This window comes from Mycteria americana, chromosome 1, assembly GCF_035582795.1.
Source record: "Mycteria americana isolate JAX WOST 10 ecotype Jacksonville Zoo and Gardens chromosome 1, USCA_MyAme_1.0, whole genome shotgun sequence".
NCBI classification, from domain to species: domain Eukaryota; kingdom Metazoa; phylum Chordata; class Aves; order Ciconiiformes; family Ciconiidae; genus Mycteria; species Mycteria americana.
In genome coordinates this window covers 8,123,484-8,139,552 of record NC_134365.1, presented here as the reverse complement: position 1 = coordinate 8,139,552, position 16,069 = coordinate 8,123,484, and the positions used below count along the sequence as shown (strand labels likewise).

General features: G+C 49.8%; 1 protein-coding gene across 5 annotated transcripts in view; it reads left to right on the top strand.

Moving 5' to 3' along the window:
* FRMD4A (FERM domain containing 4A) overlaps positions 1–16,069 on the top strand; it is a 211,694-nt gene that overhangs the window by 51,416 nt on the left and 144,209 nt on the right. Inside the window, exon 1 of one of the 5 annotated variants that reach the window (XM_075526495.1) lies at positions 6,404–6,545. The exons of the other annotated variants lie outside the window; for them this stretch is intronic. The gene's annotated coding sequence lies outside the window, so the exon portion shown is untranslated. Of the gene's footprint in view, positions 1–6,403; positions 6,546–16,069 lie in introns of those variants that run through there. 5 annotated transcript variants of the gene reach the window in all.

Here is a 16,069-nt window from a genome sequence, read left to right as displayed (position 1 = left end):
GGCTCCCAGCACTTTCCATCACAAAGACTTCCTTCTCTCTTCTCCTTACCCCCAGCCCCTGGTGGGTGAAAAGGGGAGCACTGCAAGAACAGCCCTTTTCCATGGCGTCACCCCACCAAGGCATGGGTGACCCAGGGAGGGCTGGTGGCACACCCAGCTTATCTTTATTCCCTTATGCACAATTCAGCTATTCACTTTGTTTGGCCTCTTGGATGCTGGAATTACCCAGAGATAACTGGGATGCGGGCAACTTACACGTGCATCCTGTCCCTCTCCGCATCAGCCCCAGGCTGGAGCTGGAGGCAGCAGGCAGGATTTGCCAGCCCACAGGTCACAGCACCAACCAGCTGGAGTTGGCTTGTGCCCACCATCCGTTTCAGCTGTCGCGCAAAGACCGAGCTTCGTTTGCCTGCATAATAACCCTGCCAGCATGCACTTTCTTCGCCTCATGAAGGGAGGATGCATTGCACTGGCTCTTTGGGAAGGTCAAGTTCTGCTTACTTCCCTCTTCAGCTCTCAGAGATCCTTTAAGCAGAGTCTGTGTGAAAATTAATCAGACGCCCTGGAGGCTTATTTTGTCCAAAGCTAAAGTCCTGCTTCTTCCATTCCCCCCTCCTTTTGTGCCCCAATTACTTAAGGGATTGTCCTGGAAATTAATGAAAGCATGGCATGGGAAATAACACCCATGGTTCATCTCAGAAGTGAAGCATTTCTGTGGAAGGCTTAACTAGAAATATCTCGTGGTTCACTCAGCAAACTTGGACATCTTCCCAGTTTGAAGTGCGCTGTGCCATGATAGTTGGTATTGCATGTTCTCTATCCTCTAAATTGTTTGCAGGTCCAGACCCGGTTATCTGAGTCAGGTCCTGCTCCTGAGTAATTGCAATTTTCTTTTCTGAATGAGATCCCTGTGGTTTCCACCTGGTTTCCAAAGTTCTCAGCATGAATTAGCTCAAGGACACAGTTCATCCCAACCTGTTATAGAGGGAAAATGAGGTGATGGGGAGAGGTTTGGTAGTGATACACACAACCCTTCGTCTTTCTTTTGCTGGCCCTGGTCCGTGGAGTGGGTGAGAGCAGCCTGGTGGCTTGGGTGACCAGTTGGGTCACGTCGGTCCCTTTTCTGCTTCCCAGCATTGAGGCATATTTGTTGCATGGAGGATACAGATTGTCTCAGATGAACAGAGGTGAGGACACTTGCTTCTTCTCCAGCCAGCCTACATCAGAGCTCATGAGCAGACAAGACAGTGCTATACCATGAATGTCAGAGGAACCGCATGAATTAACCCGTAGGCTAACCTGACACTTCATTTTCTAGGGCTGACTGACCCTTGTCATGGTTAGAGTAAGTCAGCTGCATTGATTTACTGTGAGATTCATGTGCCTAACAGATTATATCATCTCTGAAAATGGATTTCAGTTCCCAAGTTACTTAGGTCCATGTTGCTTTTAAAGTTTTGGGGCTTTTTAATCTTTTACTGCCACTCAAATATTTTAAGAGTTGTGTAATCAATGGGATTTAGGCCCTTAAACACTTCCCACAGGGAGGTAGGCAGTTAGATACCTTCAGCAAGTCCTAAATATTCTTTGAAAGCATTTCCCTCACCTTCCATGGGTTTCAGATGTACCATACGGGGGAATGACATTGAATCCTGTAAAGCACTGCACCGCTTATGGATGCAAATTGTTGTGTAAGTGTGAACATTACTTCATGACATGACATCTCCTCCAACCCGTTAGTGCTAATTAATGCAGTTCTGGGATAGACAATATTCATTAAGCTTTTCTGAAAATACTAGAAATGTTCATGTAACAGCTCACACATTTTGATGGCACCCACAGTCCTATCACCACGTTCCCTGTAAAGTATTTTGATACTTTAATCTTTGCTAACGAGAGTGGAAATGAATTGTCAACAATAGTTCTCCAGCACAAGGCCATGGTGTTTCTTCCTTGCTTTGTTATCAGGAACCAATAAAAAGGAATCAGCGTGTTGTTATTTTGGCACAGAAGCATCTGGTTGCTGGAGGCTTCCCTCTGTGTATGTCAAAGTTAAATATTTGGGTTACTGTTCTCTTTTTGGGACTTGCCATGATACGAACCAGCTTGGAAGAAACGCAGCTATCACCTGCTTCTAATCATTGCAATGACAGCAGCTCTGCTGCTTCCAGACTAGATGTTTGTTACCGGGCCATATTGTTTGAGTATTGACAACTCCAGAGCCCTTATGAAATTACAGAAGCTCCTTGGAGAAAAGGACTCTTGCTACCTCTGCCGAATTATAACTAGGAAATTTAGAGAGGAATGTGCATGAGGCAAATGTTTTTTTTTTTTTTTTCCTGAAAGGATGCTGTTGAGGAAATCTGAATTACAGTGTGTATGTCTGGGAGAGGAAGAAGAGGAGAGCAAACTCTGGATGGCACAAGGTGTTGCCTCTGCATTGCAACACAGCCATCCTTCTGCAGCTTTAATTGAGCTGGTAGGGGCTTTGGCAGTTGTTTCGTTGAGCCAGCAGCGAGCCCTGTGTGCATTACGATGCTTTATCAGGCTTCAGTGTCCTCCTTGGGCTAGTGATCCCAGTCTTGGTGGCCTCCTAGCTACCAGCATCTAAGCAACCATCTGAAGCTGTCCCAGGTGTGGACACACCAGGCTGCACGCTCAGCAGTGTACACCTACCCCATGGGGTGGTGCCACCCCAGTTTACTAGCTCGATTTCCCACACACCAAACAGCCCTGAGCACCATTCTGCACTCATGTGTGTTTGCCCATCTGTGAAACGAGGCTGGCAGCTCTCCCCGACATCATGGGAGTGATGCAGGGATGGGTTAACTGTGGCTGCAGAGCTTTGCAAGCAACGCCACGTAGCTGCAGACAGCAGTTGCTCTTCATCCAGGAGGCCCTTTAACATCTCTGCTGCCCCAGCTCACTGATGTACCTGAAATGGGCAAGGCTGGAAGGAAGGATATGGATCCCAAAAAGCATGATCTTCCCCTTGGAGGCTTTTCCCACTCTTCCACCCCAGACAGGTTTTCTTATTGTTGAGGTCTGCAGCCACTCTGAGAACTTCTGTTCCTCTCTACTTACAGACCCCAAATAGTCTGCAAATGTTGGTCTATACCCTCCACAGACCCTCTTTTCCACACTGTTGCCCTTGTATCTCAGGGTACCACCCTGCTACCAGCAAATGAGCCCAGATCTGGCCAGGGTTTTTCTAGTGTGCAATGAACAGGTGAGAAGATCTGGAGCAAATTCCTTGTCCAGTTCTGGGGGAAAAACCAACTCTTTCTGGATGAGCTTTCATAATCAGCTCTTGGCAGGGACAATGCTCCACTGTCTTTCCACGTTATAAGAAACAGTCCCTGTTTCTAAGTTCTTTGTTAGCTCCATCAGGTGCCTTAGAGGATGTTATCTTCACTCAGACCAGTAATTTATTTTTATTACAAATGTTGCATTGTGAATTACAGGAATTAAGGTGAATTAAGGAATTGAGGAAATGTAGCAGGAATATCTCCCACCATTGCAGGAAATTTTAAGCCTTGGTACCAAATCATATTGAACTTCATTTTGGGGGAGGGTTGGGCATGTGGTCCTGGATGGGTAGGAAAGGGATCTGAGGAGGATGCACCTTGCGGTTTCACAAGTGTGATGATCCAGCCTCTCCTTCTGCATGGTGGGGCTCAAAGGCTGCAGAGGTGCTGAGCCATTGCACCTGGGAAACCAACGGCTCCCCATCTATTTCTACCCCAAACTGTTTCCGTGACATGACACCTGTCAGTCAATTGGTCTGTAATTCAGGTCCTTCCCTGTGACGTAAACCACCTGATGCCCCAAAGATGATGGAGGACAGTATTAGGATCACACAGTGATGGGATGCTCTTTGGGCACCTCTGGTAGTCAACCCCACCATAACACAGGGCATGAGAAAGGATGCCTTCTTGCTGCCTCCAGACTAGTCCAAAACCCATGCCTGTTTATCCAGGCTTTGTGCCAGAGGAAGAGACTGGACTGTTGCAGGGAGTCTGTAATTTCAAGCAAAGTCTAATGAAACTCCCCACACCTGCACTGAAAGCTGAAAATTGCAATTCTGGGCAGAGTGATCCTTACTTTCCAGTTTTTGCTGCTATGCATGAAACAATTACTTTCCAATTAGAGGCTTCCAATCTGTGTTGCTCCTTCTTTAACCTACCAGGTGAGCTCTTTTATCACCAGCTGAATAATGCTGCACCACACCCTGGCTCTGCTCTGGGTTTGGAGGCAGATCCTGCCAGGAGAGGATGAGTTACCTTGAAGGGCAACATGTGCCATACAGAGATGGGTGGGGAAATTGCCTTGAGGCTTTGCTAGTTGAAGGATCATCCTACCCCAAGGGCAAAGTCCGTTGCCTTGGCATATTCTTATAGAGCAACAAGCACAAGCAGGCACCTGCATGGTGAGTGCGCTTTTGAAGTAGCTTCACCTCCTGTTTTAGTGAAAGTCAGCCTGGGAAGGTGATTTTTCATTGCTAGTTCTGAGCAGGGCTGAACCACTGCTGGGGTTCAGGCTTACATGCTCTTCTTTGCCACCGCCACTGAAGATGGCAGAACCTGCTTGAGATATGTTGTGACTTCTGTTGAAGGAAAAGAGCAAAACAGAATTTAGGAGGCAACTTGAAGTTTTACCCCTCTCTGAAACTAGGGGTTTAAAATTCCAGGAGGTTTTCAAGTTTGTGTTTTGGTGGTTTGCCTCTTGGGCATACTTCAGCGGCCGGATCTAGATGTGGATTAGATGCACCCAGAAAACCCCAATCTTTACCCTTGCAATGTAGCTGTGGTCCCCCTGCTTTTCCTGGTGCAGAGATGGGAACCTTTGCTGCCTCTTGCCACTGTGTCCTGACCTTCGGATCACCTCCTTGGGCCACCTCAGCCACTTGCTGTTAACCCTCAGCAGCCAGAGCCTAGACCTGCCTCTATATTTATCCCCTTAATCAAAGCCAGCCCCTTGGGTGGAGCAAGCTGGATGGGTGAGCCTGCCTGTGGCTGCATATGCAGCTCCATTTTTATAATGTCTGTGCCCTTAAAGGCAGGAGAGGGAACTGTGCTCATGCTCTAGTTTTTGCCTATTGCACCCAAAAGCACTTTGCAGCCCACTGGGCCCCAAGCCCATTGCAGAGGAGAGGACGTCAAGGCTCATGGCATCTCCATGCTGGCATGGTCTTGGCTTTCAGTCTGATGGCAGATCAAACCCAGAAACACCCCCAGCTAAAATCAGACATCCAGCTTGTTCACCACCACCATGTTGGGAGAGCGACTTTGTCATCTTCCTACAGGGCAAAGAGGAAATTTCCTACTTCCCACATAAGCCGCAGCTCCATCCTCGCCGCAAGCAGACTCATGGTGGCATAAATACCAACTGAAAAGAAATGAAGGAAAGGGCTCACCTCCACACCTCCCTTCCCAAAGCAGACCTCTTCCTGGCCAGCCTGTGCCAGAGCGTGGCACAACCTCAGGGTTTTACCTGGTGGGAATAAGCCCAGTCCCAGAAAGAAAATGCTGATGGGGTGGCAAAGCAGTGGCAGTAAGTCAGAGCTCTAACCACAGGCATTGTAGTGCGGGTGCTTCACACTGTGCTTGTTTAAGCCAAAAAATCAGCACTTTTTGGAGGCTCACACACATTGTCCTTCTTGACTGATCTAATTGTTTCATAGCAATACCCTTGCAGCAGGGCTACAGCTTGTGAAGTCTGTAAAGACGCTTTATTCCCGGGCAGCATCCTCTGCTGGTGTGCGCATGTTTACACCATCACGAGTTGCACCCTTCTCCCAGCTGGGGGAAGGGGAGGAAATCGGGGTGTCCCCCAGCACCAGGGCTGCAGCCTGGCAGGAGCTGCTCTGCCTGCCCAGCCCCATGGGTGCCCAGGGCCCTCGCTGCCCTCCTCTTCCTCCCTGCCGGGGCTGCGTGAGCACTCAGAGCAAGCATCCCGCCCCTCTCCATTATAATTCCAATGTGTGCACGCGTGGGTCGGGGAGGGGGGGATGAATGCCCCCACCCCCGCACCCTTCCTCCCCCCATCCTTCCATCCCTTCATCCTCCTCCCAGAGGCGAGGGGGAGCCCAGATGTTGGCAGGCCCAAGCCGGGTTCATCTGTTTCACATGACCCAGCGCCAACTGCTGCTCGCTGCCCTCCTCCCTCCTCCTTCCTCTCCCCCCCCCTCCTCCTCCTCCTCCCTCCCCGGCTCCAGCCTCGCAGCCTCGCAGCGCGGCGGCGGCCGCGCAGGAGCCGGGCGCCGGGGGCCGGCAGGCGGGGAGAGGGAAGAAGAAGGGGGAAAAGAGGGTTACGGCATCCCGGCACGGAGCATGGGACCGCCCTAGGACCGCCCGGGGAGCCCGGCGGGAGCGGAGGGGAGCGGAGGGAAGGGCCGCGCCGGCCCCGCGCATCCCAGCGCGGAGACGCGGGCGATGGATGCGGTGCGGTAGAGCCGCGGCCTGCCGACGCTGGTGCGGCGGGGATGCTCTCGCCCCGGGCTCGGAGCTGAGGGGCCGCCGGAGCCGCCGAGGGAGCGGGAGAAGGTAACGGGGTCTTTGTCTGCGGAGGGGAGGCGAGGCGGGCCGGGACTCCCCTTCCAGCCCCGGCCCCGCGGGGAAAGCCCAGCCGCAGTGTGCGGGTTGCTCCACGCCCCCCTCCCTCCATTTATCTCAAACAGAGAGAAATGTGGGCAGCATCTGCTTTCTCTAGCCTTTCCAAAAAAAAACCAAAAAAACCCAAACCAGTCCCCAAATCCTGAATTTGGTGGGCGAGTAAGGGAGACCAGCTCGGCGGCTGGGTTTTTTTGCGCTAGAGGGAAGGAGAGGGTGTGGGGGAGAGAAGCTGGTGCTGTGATTTCTTCCCCCCTCCCCAGAAATCTGGATGCCTGTCCCCACTGACTGCTAAGATGGACTGCTCCTTCCCTTTCCAAATGGCTGCAGCAAGTTTAATGCAGAGCTGGGGGCTTCGCAAAGGGTAAAGCCCCTGGCCTGTTTTTCCTTTCCGCTATGCACCTTTTCCTAAATCAGGGGCAGAAAAGTTATTCCAGATCCAGGGCTAGAAAAGACAAATAAATAGCTCTGTTTCCAAACTGTGCCTGTCTGGGTGTATCTGCATGCCTTGCAGACATGCTCCACGTAAGGAGGGTTTCTCGGCCGCATTGTTAGCCTGCTCGCTGCTGGGGAGGGCATGAGAAAAGTTGTTTCAAGCCTCTATATAAAATTTCCAGGAGAGACAATTGTTTCTAATAATAGCCCTGGCAGCGGTTTAGCCATACAACACACACAGATGCGGGAGCGAGCTAGCAAATCTCCTCTCCCAGGCAAGCCAGGTCGCAGGGAAAGCTGAACTCCCAGCTTTTTGGTTTGGCTGGGGATTTTAAAACATGGTCCTTAACAAAAACCCCGGCACCGCTCGCCCTTTCTGCCGGGAAGGGGGTGTGGTGCCTGTGCCTGCACGCCGCACTTCATGGGCATGGCTGAGCTGGGCTTTCCCGGTGCCTTGGGTATCGGGAGAGGCTGAATCCCAGCTCTGCCCAGTGCCAGTGGATATCGGGGTGTCTCGGACTCGGCTCCCTCTAGATTGGCCCCCAGGGAGCAATCTGATGAGCATCCCCTGTCCGTGCACGGAGGAGCCACCACCGGCGTGGGTGTCTGTGCCATTTTCCCTGCTTAGAATTGCCTGCCAGGCACCAGAGAGATCTCGATGGAGCTAAAACTATCAGATTGATCCCCTTTCTCCTTGCGGCGATGGCAGAGGGCCTGGCAGGAGGGCTGCTGCCTGCATAGCTGCCTGCACACTACTTGAACCTGTGATGCTAACCCTGGCCGGGTGATGTTGCACCAGCTCGGCTTGGTGGCTCAGAGCTGCTTGTCTTGACCTTCCTGGCACAAGTTACCAGTAGCTTGTCCTCTTCCAAATATTAATATTTTTAAGGGGGTTTTAAGTACTAGTGCCAGGTGGGGACATGCCATGTGCTGCAGGAGGGAGAGGTGCTCGTGGGGAGATTTCTGCAGCCCAGCTGTGCCGCTGAGGGAGAGGGCTGTGGCAGAAGCTGTGGGGAGCTAAGGAGACATCGTTTCTTTTAATGAGAGGGGATAACCTGAAGGGTCTGCAGCTCAGCACCACCTCGTGCCACTGGTTAGGTCAGCTGTGTTTCTCAGGACCGAACAGGCTGAAGGGGATGGCAAGAGTTGGTGTTGGTCATCCCTCGTGCTGCGAGTGGCCCCATCCAAATCAGTTCCCACAGTGGGGATAACTGCACCAGTGGGGCATAGCATGTGGATTTATGCAAAAGTAAAATAAACATTTTGTTCTTAGGCAAATCTTTGTTTTAAACATCCGTGCTAGGGATCTTTGCCATTATTTGAGTATAGACACACTAATGAGCCACTCACAACCCATTGGGGCAAGGTACCCATTTCTCCTGGTAGATGGTTTCTAGTGGTCCCGATGCCATGCATCTGAACTGATTATTGCATTAAAAACACAAGTCAGTATTTGGTGATACTTGTGGTCACAGCATTGGGTCACTCAGGGCCATACAGCAATGCAGCGTCACTTGGCACAGAGAGTATCTTCGGTAGAGATCGTGTCAGATTGTTTAGCCAAGTCAAGAGCTTTGGTTAGCGCATTGGGTGTTGTTAGTAGGGACATAAGACTGGGAAAGACCTCCCAAGTCACGGAGTCTAGTCCCATGTATCACAGGTAATTAGAGTCATGCATATCCCCTTTGTTGCTACTGTTGCTTGCTGTATGAATAACAGCAGAAGGTTTGAATGCAGCTTAACAGACAGCAAAGGCAAAGTAAAACTGCATGGTATGGATGAGGGAGAAAAAGCTGTATTAGGGAGAATTTGAAAGGGGCTGGGGAGTGACTGAAGTCTCAAGTCCCGGCCTGGTAGGACTGTGAAGGAGAAGGAAGGGTCATGCATTGCGAGAAGGGTGAGACACACAGGGAAGGTATAAAAGGAGTGTGTTGATCCAACACCAACCAAACCTGGGGTCAGGACTTAGCGTTAGCCCCTGAAGATGCAGTAAGGCATTGTGTGACCCACTTCTCGTGAGCTAAGCAGGAGCAGGCTGGATCGCCGGGACAAGCTGTCACGCATGGGGCCACGCTCACACTCAGCTCTCAAGAACCTTGGGTGTCTCGTTCTAAATACTCTAGGTTTGAGGCAGTCAGTATTCCTGTACCTCTAGATTTTCCTAGATGGAAAATCTCCATCTAGCTGGGAGCCATCCCACACATGCCCCATCCCTTGGGGAGCTGGGGGGAGGCAGTGCTGCAGGGTCAGCCATAAGAGCAGGTGACTGTGGCTCCCCGGGGTCCCCATGCTTCGTTGCAGGATGGGGTGTGCTTGGGTGCACAGCTGGATCTCAAGGTCACTTGGCAATGTCAATCTCCAGTCTTCCTTGCTGACTCCCTCCTTCCAGTGGCTAGAGGTGTGGATTGCCCTGCAGCTCCAGTGCAAGCGGAGCACGGCAGCCCAGCAGGCAGCAGGGTCTGACAAGGTTAAGCTGTGGTTGAATTGCTTGCAAGCCTCCTCCAGCTCCAAATCCTAGTTTGTCCCAGCCTGAGAGAAGGGTCCCTAAGCCAGCAGTGGATTGCCCAGCATGGCCTTGGGGATCACTGCCGCTGACAGCATCCCCTGATATTTCTTGTTCTCCCAGACTTTTGACAACTTAATCCCCATCTCTCCTGTAAATCTTAATATGTGCCATTTCCTAGAAAGCCACAAACTATTTTCCGAAGCTGCACAATGAGTTGGAGCCCCTGTCTTCTGCTCTGGAGATGAATCCCATTAAGGACCAAAAAAGACTTTGACTGGTTTTGTCTCTGATCTGACACTGAGAAGAGGCCCCGGCCAGATGTTTGATCAGTTTTGAGTTTCTGGGAGCACTTTCATGTTGATGAATCACAAACACATAGGGTTTGATCCTGCCTCCCTCTGCTCCAAGTCACCTTTGCACTCCACCTGCTCATGAGCTGATGGCAGCCTGAAGGTTTATTCCTTGCCTATTTCAGGCTCTAGTAGGCTGCCTGCCAAAATAAGTAGAAGAAGAGACTGATGTTCCTCCCCTTTCCAGTGTATCCCTGCTTCATGGCTGTGTTATACTTCTCTGTGGCCCCATGTATGGTGCCAGATACTCTTGGGTGCCTCTCCATGGGGCGGGGTGGGACTTCAGCCCTTGCCCAGACTTAAAGCGCAAAGGAGAGCAGAAGAGCAGGGACCATCTGATTTCCAGTGCAGTTAATGATGTTCTTGCTTACAACTTCCTCTGCCTCCTTTCCTAGCAGATATACCGTCCTCCTGCTCTTGTCCTGAGCCGCTGTGTGGCATTTTCATGTGGTGTTAAACAGTTGCTGTGTCCCACCCTCAAGAAAAGATCACTAGTGGGTAGCAAAATGCACTTTTCACTCTTGTTTTGCACTGGTGGGTTGTGGTGTGACCTAGCGTAGTAATCTTTGGGAAAAGTCCTTGAGGGCAGAAAAAAGGGAGGCAAGTTGACTCTTTTTTACTTAAATTCACTGTAAAAGGGTCCACTGAAAATCTCATAGAAAGCTGCAAACCAAAAAGAGGTTGATATTCCCATTTTGGCTACAGAAATCCTTTGTGCATGCACTTCCACGTGTAACACGTAACATTTTGACAATGGCTGTTGGGCTTGCCAACCCGCAAGGCTCAAGCTCTGTGTTTAGATTATTTTTTTTTTTCTTCTTAGAAGTTCCCAGATCTCCCAACCAAAATAAATCCACCCTTGTTTGGGTTTCCTGACCGCGTGGGATTGAACGTGGCTGCAGCCGTACCACACACGCTGCAAGCGCTGTTGGCGTCCCGTCCATCCGAGCTGAAATATTTCACGCCGGGAAGTGCTTTGCAGATAGCGGAGCAGCCACAAGCTGACCCTGCTGCTTTACCACTGGGTTTATGCAGGACAAGCCAGGGGTAGAAAACGGCCACATCAAGTGAGCAGCTTAGAAAGTCAGCACAAAACCTGAAGCTGAAACGTGGCCTAGAGAGGAGAGAATGGACTGAGCTCTTTCCACCTTTAAAAATCGGTTTTGTCCTTGCTCTGCATGGACGGTATCTCTCCTGGCTGTCCCCAGCTAGGGTTTTATGAAGGTGCCCATCATCTCAACACGTGTCTGCCACGTGTGTGCTTGTGTACCACCAGACATTCTCATTTCCCAGCAAATGGGGCACTCAAGGGGACACGGATTATTTAGGGGACATGTAATCAGATACAGTGCTTCCTTTGTGCACACACACACACACACCCCAGCGTGGAAGCATGCTGCGAAATAAATTTGGAAGGTAACTTCCACTGCCTTCTGCAATTGTGAACTGGAAAGACAAAAAAATCTGCAAAAAAAGCACTGTCTGAAGTGGTCTGGGCTCCCTGGGATGCGTTGCAGCCCTGTTGGGGGTGGTGATACAGTCACCGAAGGTGTCACCTGGGCTTGTGCTGCAGGAGGTGGTGGGGATGGGGGGGAAGGAGACTTGTGCCTCGCCGAGACCAGGGAGAGCTGAGGGAAGTACTGAGTCTGCTTTGCCTTTGCACTGCACTGTGGAAGATGCCTTCTGAAATGCTCTGGGAGTACCGATGGCAATTCTGGGGGGAATCTGCAAATGTAAAGGTGCTGGACTGTGTCCTCGCTTTCTCAGTCCCCTCTCGCAGGCACAACTGATTGCATATGTGGCGGAAGGCTGCTCCAAAATGGGTATCGAATCCTGGCAGCATAGGGCTCAGGGGTATCAGATCCAGCCGCTGAGTTTGCAGACATTGCATCAGGCTGTTCCCTCTTCACTTCCCATCCTTAACTCTTCTGCATCGATTCTGCACGGTATTAAAGAGCTGCTGTGTTTTCTTCTGGAAAGGAACATCCTTCCCTGGCTCTTAAAACGCAGGGGCATCTGGTACAAAGAGAGGGTCAAGTTGAGGCATTTATTCCAGGTTCCTCCTGTGCAGAGGTTACAGGATGTCCATATTTACTATGTTGCGAGGTGTTCTGATGCAGAGAGGACCCGGTCTTGCTGCAGCAATAGCCGAAGCATCCTCAATACAGGCGATGCAAAATCCTGGCATTGCTCAGAAGATGAACGGGAGTATAAAAGCACAGGCTGTGGGTCCTGGAGGCAGTTTTGCCTGCTTGAGCCCAGAGTGGGGCTAGTCTTAGCTCTAGTCCTCACCAGACACGCAGGTGCTCAGCATCAGGACCTATCAGGACAAGGGAAGGCAAGTAGGATGACTTCGTGCTCCTCACCCATCTAGGAGTGCAGGCAGAGCCCGTGGGAGATGTCCCAGGCCTGTAGCCCAGCTCTGCCCTGCTCAGCACAGGGTATGCTCCCAAACAAAGCGGGAGCAGAAATGGTCAAACCAGACTTTTGCAGGACCTGTTTCTAAAAACACCTGCATCTCTGAGGATGAGTCAGCTGCTTGTCATTTGAATGTGCTCTGCATCTCTCCCTGTCCTTCCTGTGAAACCCTGGTGGGGGATGATATCCACCCAGCACCGACCCCATCAGCTGCTGCAGCTCAGGCAGAACCTCTGGTGGCTGCCCAGCCTGGGCACCAGCTACAGCCCTGGCTCTTGACATCAAATGTATGTCAAACCCGCTGGTTAGCAGCGGCTGGAAACAACCCGGTGACATATTTTTCCACTGGAAGCAGATCAGTTCTCAGAGTGTTATTCAAAACAAGAAGAAAAAAAAAAACAACACACTTCTGTGTACAGATTAACATTTTAAATTTTTTTTCACATCTGGAATGACTTTTGCAAGTGTGTTTTCTATTATGTGTTATATATAACACTGCTCCGTGCTATCTATTGACCCGCCCTGTTGTAGAATATCTGAGTGATGCACTGCCCAGTGCCTTGGCTCCATTGATCAGGGCAATCACCGCTCACACCTCTGAATGCTTAGGGATACAGTAGGTACAAAACACTCAATGACCACTAAAAGGACACTTTGAGCCTTAAATATTAATTTGTCCTCTAAAAATATTTCACACATAGTACTGCTTCCACTGCCTTGGGTCACTTTGGTCATCTTCCTATGAACCTACACTGTTTTTTTTTTCTCCAGCAAATCACACTAGTTTCAGTAGCAAATAAATCGTCCTGTCCCTCCTCTATAACTAAACCAAACCTCCTGCAAATGTTTTCCCAGAAGACTTGGATGCTCTCATGTAATTACCACCCTGTCTGCATGCACAAATGAGTGATATCTGGAACAGTTTGCTGAAAATATGCCATGTTTGAAGTGTGAAACTGTATAAAAATTACATTTTTCTGTATGTTTACAAGGAATTAAAAGTCAGATATAGGAGACATTAACAGACATTCTAACATCTTTGGGGAAAATAGTAATAATAATAATCTATTGCTATGTACTTCAGTGCCACATGGTCATTATCGTGATGATGACTCACGGTGCTTGCTGCAGTATATAGTAGGGAATGAACCAGAAGGTGACCAAGGGTCCCCAAAGAGAGGTTCATGTGACTTATAAAAGGTTGTGGAGTCCATTATTGGTAAAGGATTGCCCCAGTAGATAATTTAGGTCCTTTTCCCTTAGACCATGCTGTGTTCTTTGTGCACAGTGAGCAGAGTAAACACGGAGCTCTTCCAGGGGAAGCAAGACCTCTCCCAGGACATATCGTGGTTTTCTTGAAGCACAGCTATGCTCAAAGGTTGATGAAGCACCTGTCCCAGGACCACACTGCTTGTCTTTGTGCAAAGATGCCAGAGATCCTTCATCCTCTTTCCCTCTGAGCATCCCATTTTAGTTCTGCTGTTGATATTTATTTCTTTGGGCTGCATTAGAGACAAATGATGGATCACGGCCCTTGTATATAATGTGCAAACATGGGATGAAGCTACAGAACTTGCCTTAAAGTGATTCTTATCTAGAAAATAAGTTCATCTGGGGCAGGGGGGAAGGAAAGCTCACAAAATAAAGATGTTCTTCACACAGTTTGCCTGAGTTGAGTTAGCTCAAGAGAGGTTTACATACAGAGCAAGTTATCTTGGGTGTTAACTGGGAGGTCTGCAGCAAGGAAGACTTTCTACCTGTTGTCTTATTAACATAGGCGTGAGGGGTCTTATTTTTTGCTGTGTTTTTTGGTGATAGTGGCACTTTTTCAGCCTTTGGGCATTACTTTGGCATACAGATGAAAGGCATAGTACGGATGAATAGTCCCAAGGTCTGTAAGGTGGGATGAGGCTGTAGGCTGCCCTAGCCACACGCCTTCCACTTCCCATAGGATGCAGCTCTCCAGCTGCAATGGTTTTACATGGATCAAGTGGTTTCATCGCACCTAAAGGTGCTCCTTAAGGCTCAGTGCGAAGAGCTTGGTGTCTGCTCCACGAGGAGTCACGAATGGCTGAGTAGCATTGTGGCACTCCTCTCTCACTGGGACTTGCAGTGGGCTCCAGGCAGGAGCTGGTCTACCAGGTCTATGAGGCTGCACAGGGAAGTCCAGCAGGAGAGGATGGAAATCCTATCCCCGACTCATTTAAAACTCATCTGCACGAAAGTGCTGGCCACAGGGAAGAGCCCTGAGCTGGTGGGAGGGAGAGTACCTGGGCCACCTCGATTTTATGGTTGGACTCAATGATCTTAAAGGTCTTTTCCAACCTATACGATTCTGTGATTCTGTGATTCTGTGATTGCATGGTTATTTGTTTATTATTTATTCCCTACGCAGCCCTTACCCATTGCTAGGCACAGCCAGGATGCTGCACATGCAGGAAAGTTGTAGGAGCAGCACAGGCTTCCCAGGTCAAAGAGGAGGAGATGATAGCTACAGTATTCCAGTTTGAAGCAAGGTTTTAAGAGCTCTGGCATGTTCTTGACCTAAAAATGTTGGCCCGAAGCAGGTGTCCACATTGCACAGGTGTCCACCTGCACAACTGACCAGCTGAGTCAAGGTTTATCAAGACACACTTTTCCTGAGTTCAGAAGGGGTTGCAAATTTGTACGGTTTAAGGTATCTGTGGCCAGTGAATCCTCTAGACTAAAAATGATAAATAATACTGAAAACTGTGCCAGCTCCCTGTGGTCAGCCTCAGCTCCAGAGCTCAGAGGATGCTCTGACCAGCCATCTCAAAGCTCCTACACTCTTCACTCCTGCCTTGTAAATAGTAGGGGTAATGCCTGGATGCTGATACATTTTTAAGCTGGCAACTGGTTTTTTTTCTAGCCAGGAAAAGGAACGAAAAGAGTTACAGGGGCAAAAGAGTCAAAAGGTAGTGAATAGTATGTATTGGGATTGCCCTCTCCTCCTGCATCAACTTCAGAAGGCAGGGAGGGCATAAGGTGTTCTGCTTCCCCTTGTATTTGAAAAGATTTAGATCTGTATTATTTTTAAGAAAGAAAACAATACGTGACATAAACCAGCACAACCTCCATTCTAGTGAGGAAGCTAGCCTGTCCAGGAAAGGACTTTCTTATCTCAGGATATAACTGAAATCAGGCCTCCAAGGCTGGCCACTCTCAGAGCAGTGATTTAGGCGTCTGCTGGATAATACCCTGGTTGGTTTAAAATGCAGCGTTGGAATTAGATTTAATTCTAACTACATGGCTCAAGCACCAGTGTTTTGAGGTTACGATGCAGCGTTCCCGGCTTTAAAGTTCGCCTGAGAGTTATTGCTTGATGTTGTAAATGGACTTAAGGACCGTAGGAGACGGTTTTTCATTTCAGCCCTGATACAGTAAGCCACTTAAACACTTGCTTATGTCACACTGAAATAAAAGGGATTTATGGACATGGCTATGTGCTTTGCTGAATCAGAGCATTTTTGCTGAGCGCTGTTTAGAGAAGCATGAGAAATAACCTGTGCAGATGTCCCCGGGTGATGCAGGAGCCCGAGCAAGGCTGGAAAGCACTGCGTGGAGGAAGCGAGGAGCCCCTGGGCAGGCCAGGAACTCTTTTGTCAGCTCTCAAGACAAAACAGGGAAGTCACCAGGTCACTCAGCCTTTAGCTCGCCTTAATTTTTCTCCCATCGCTCCCCGTCAGCGTCCACACAATGGCTGGGTTGTGCCTTTCGTGGCATGCTTC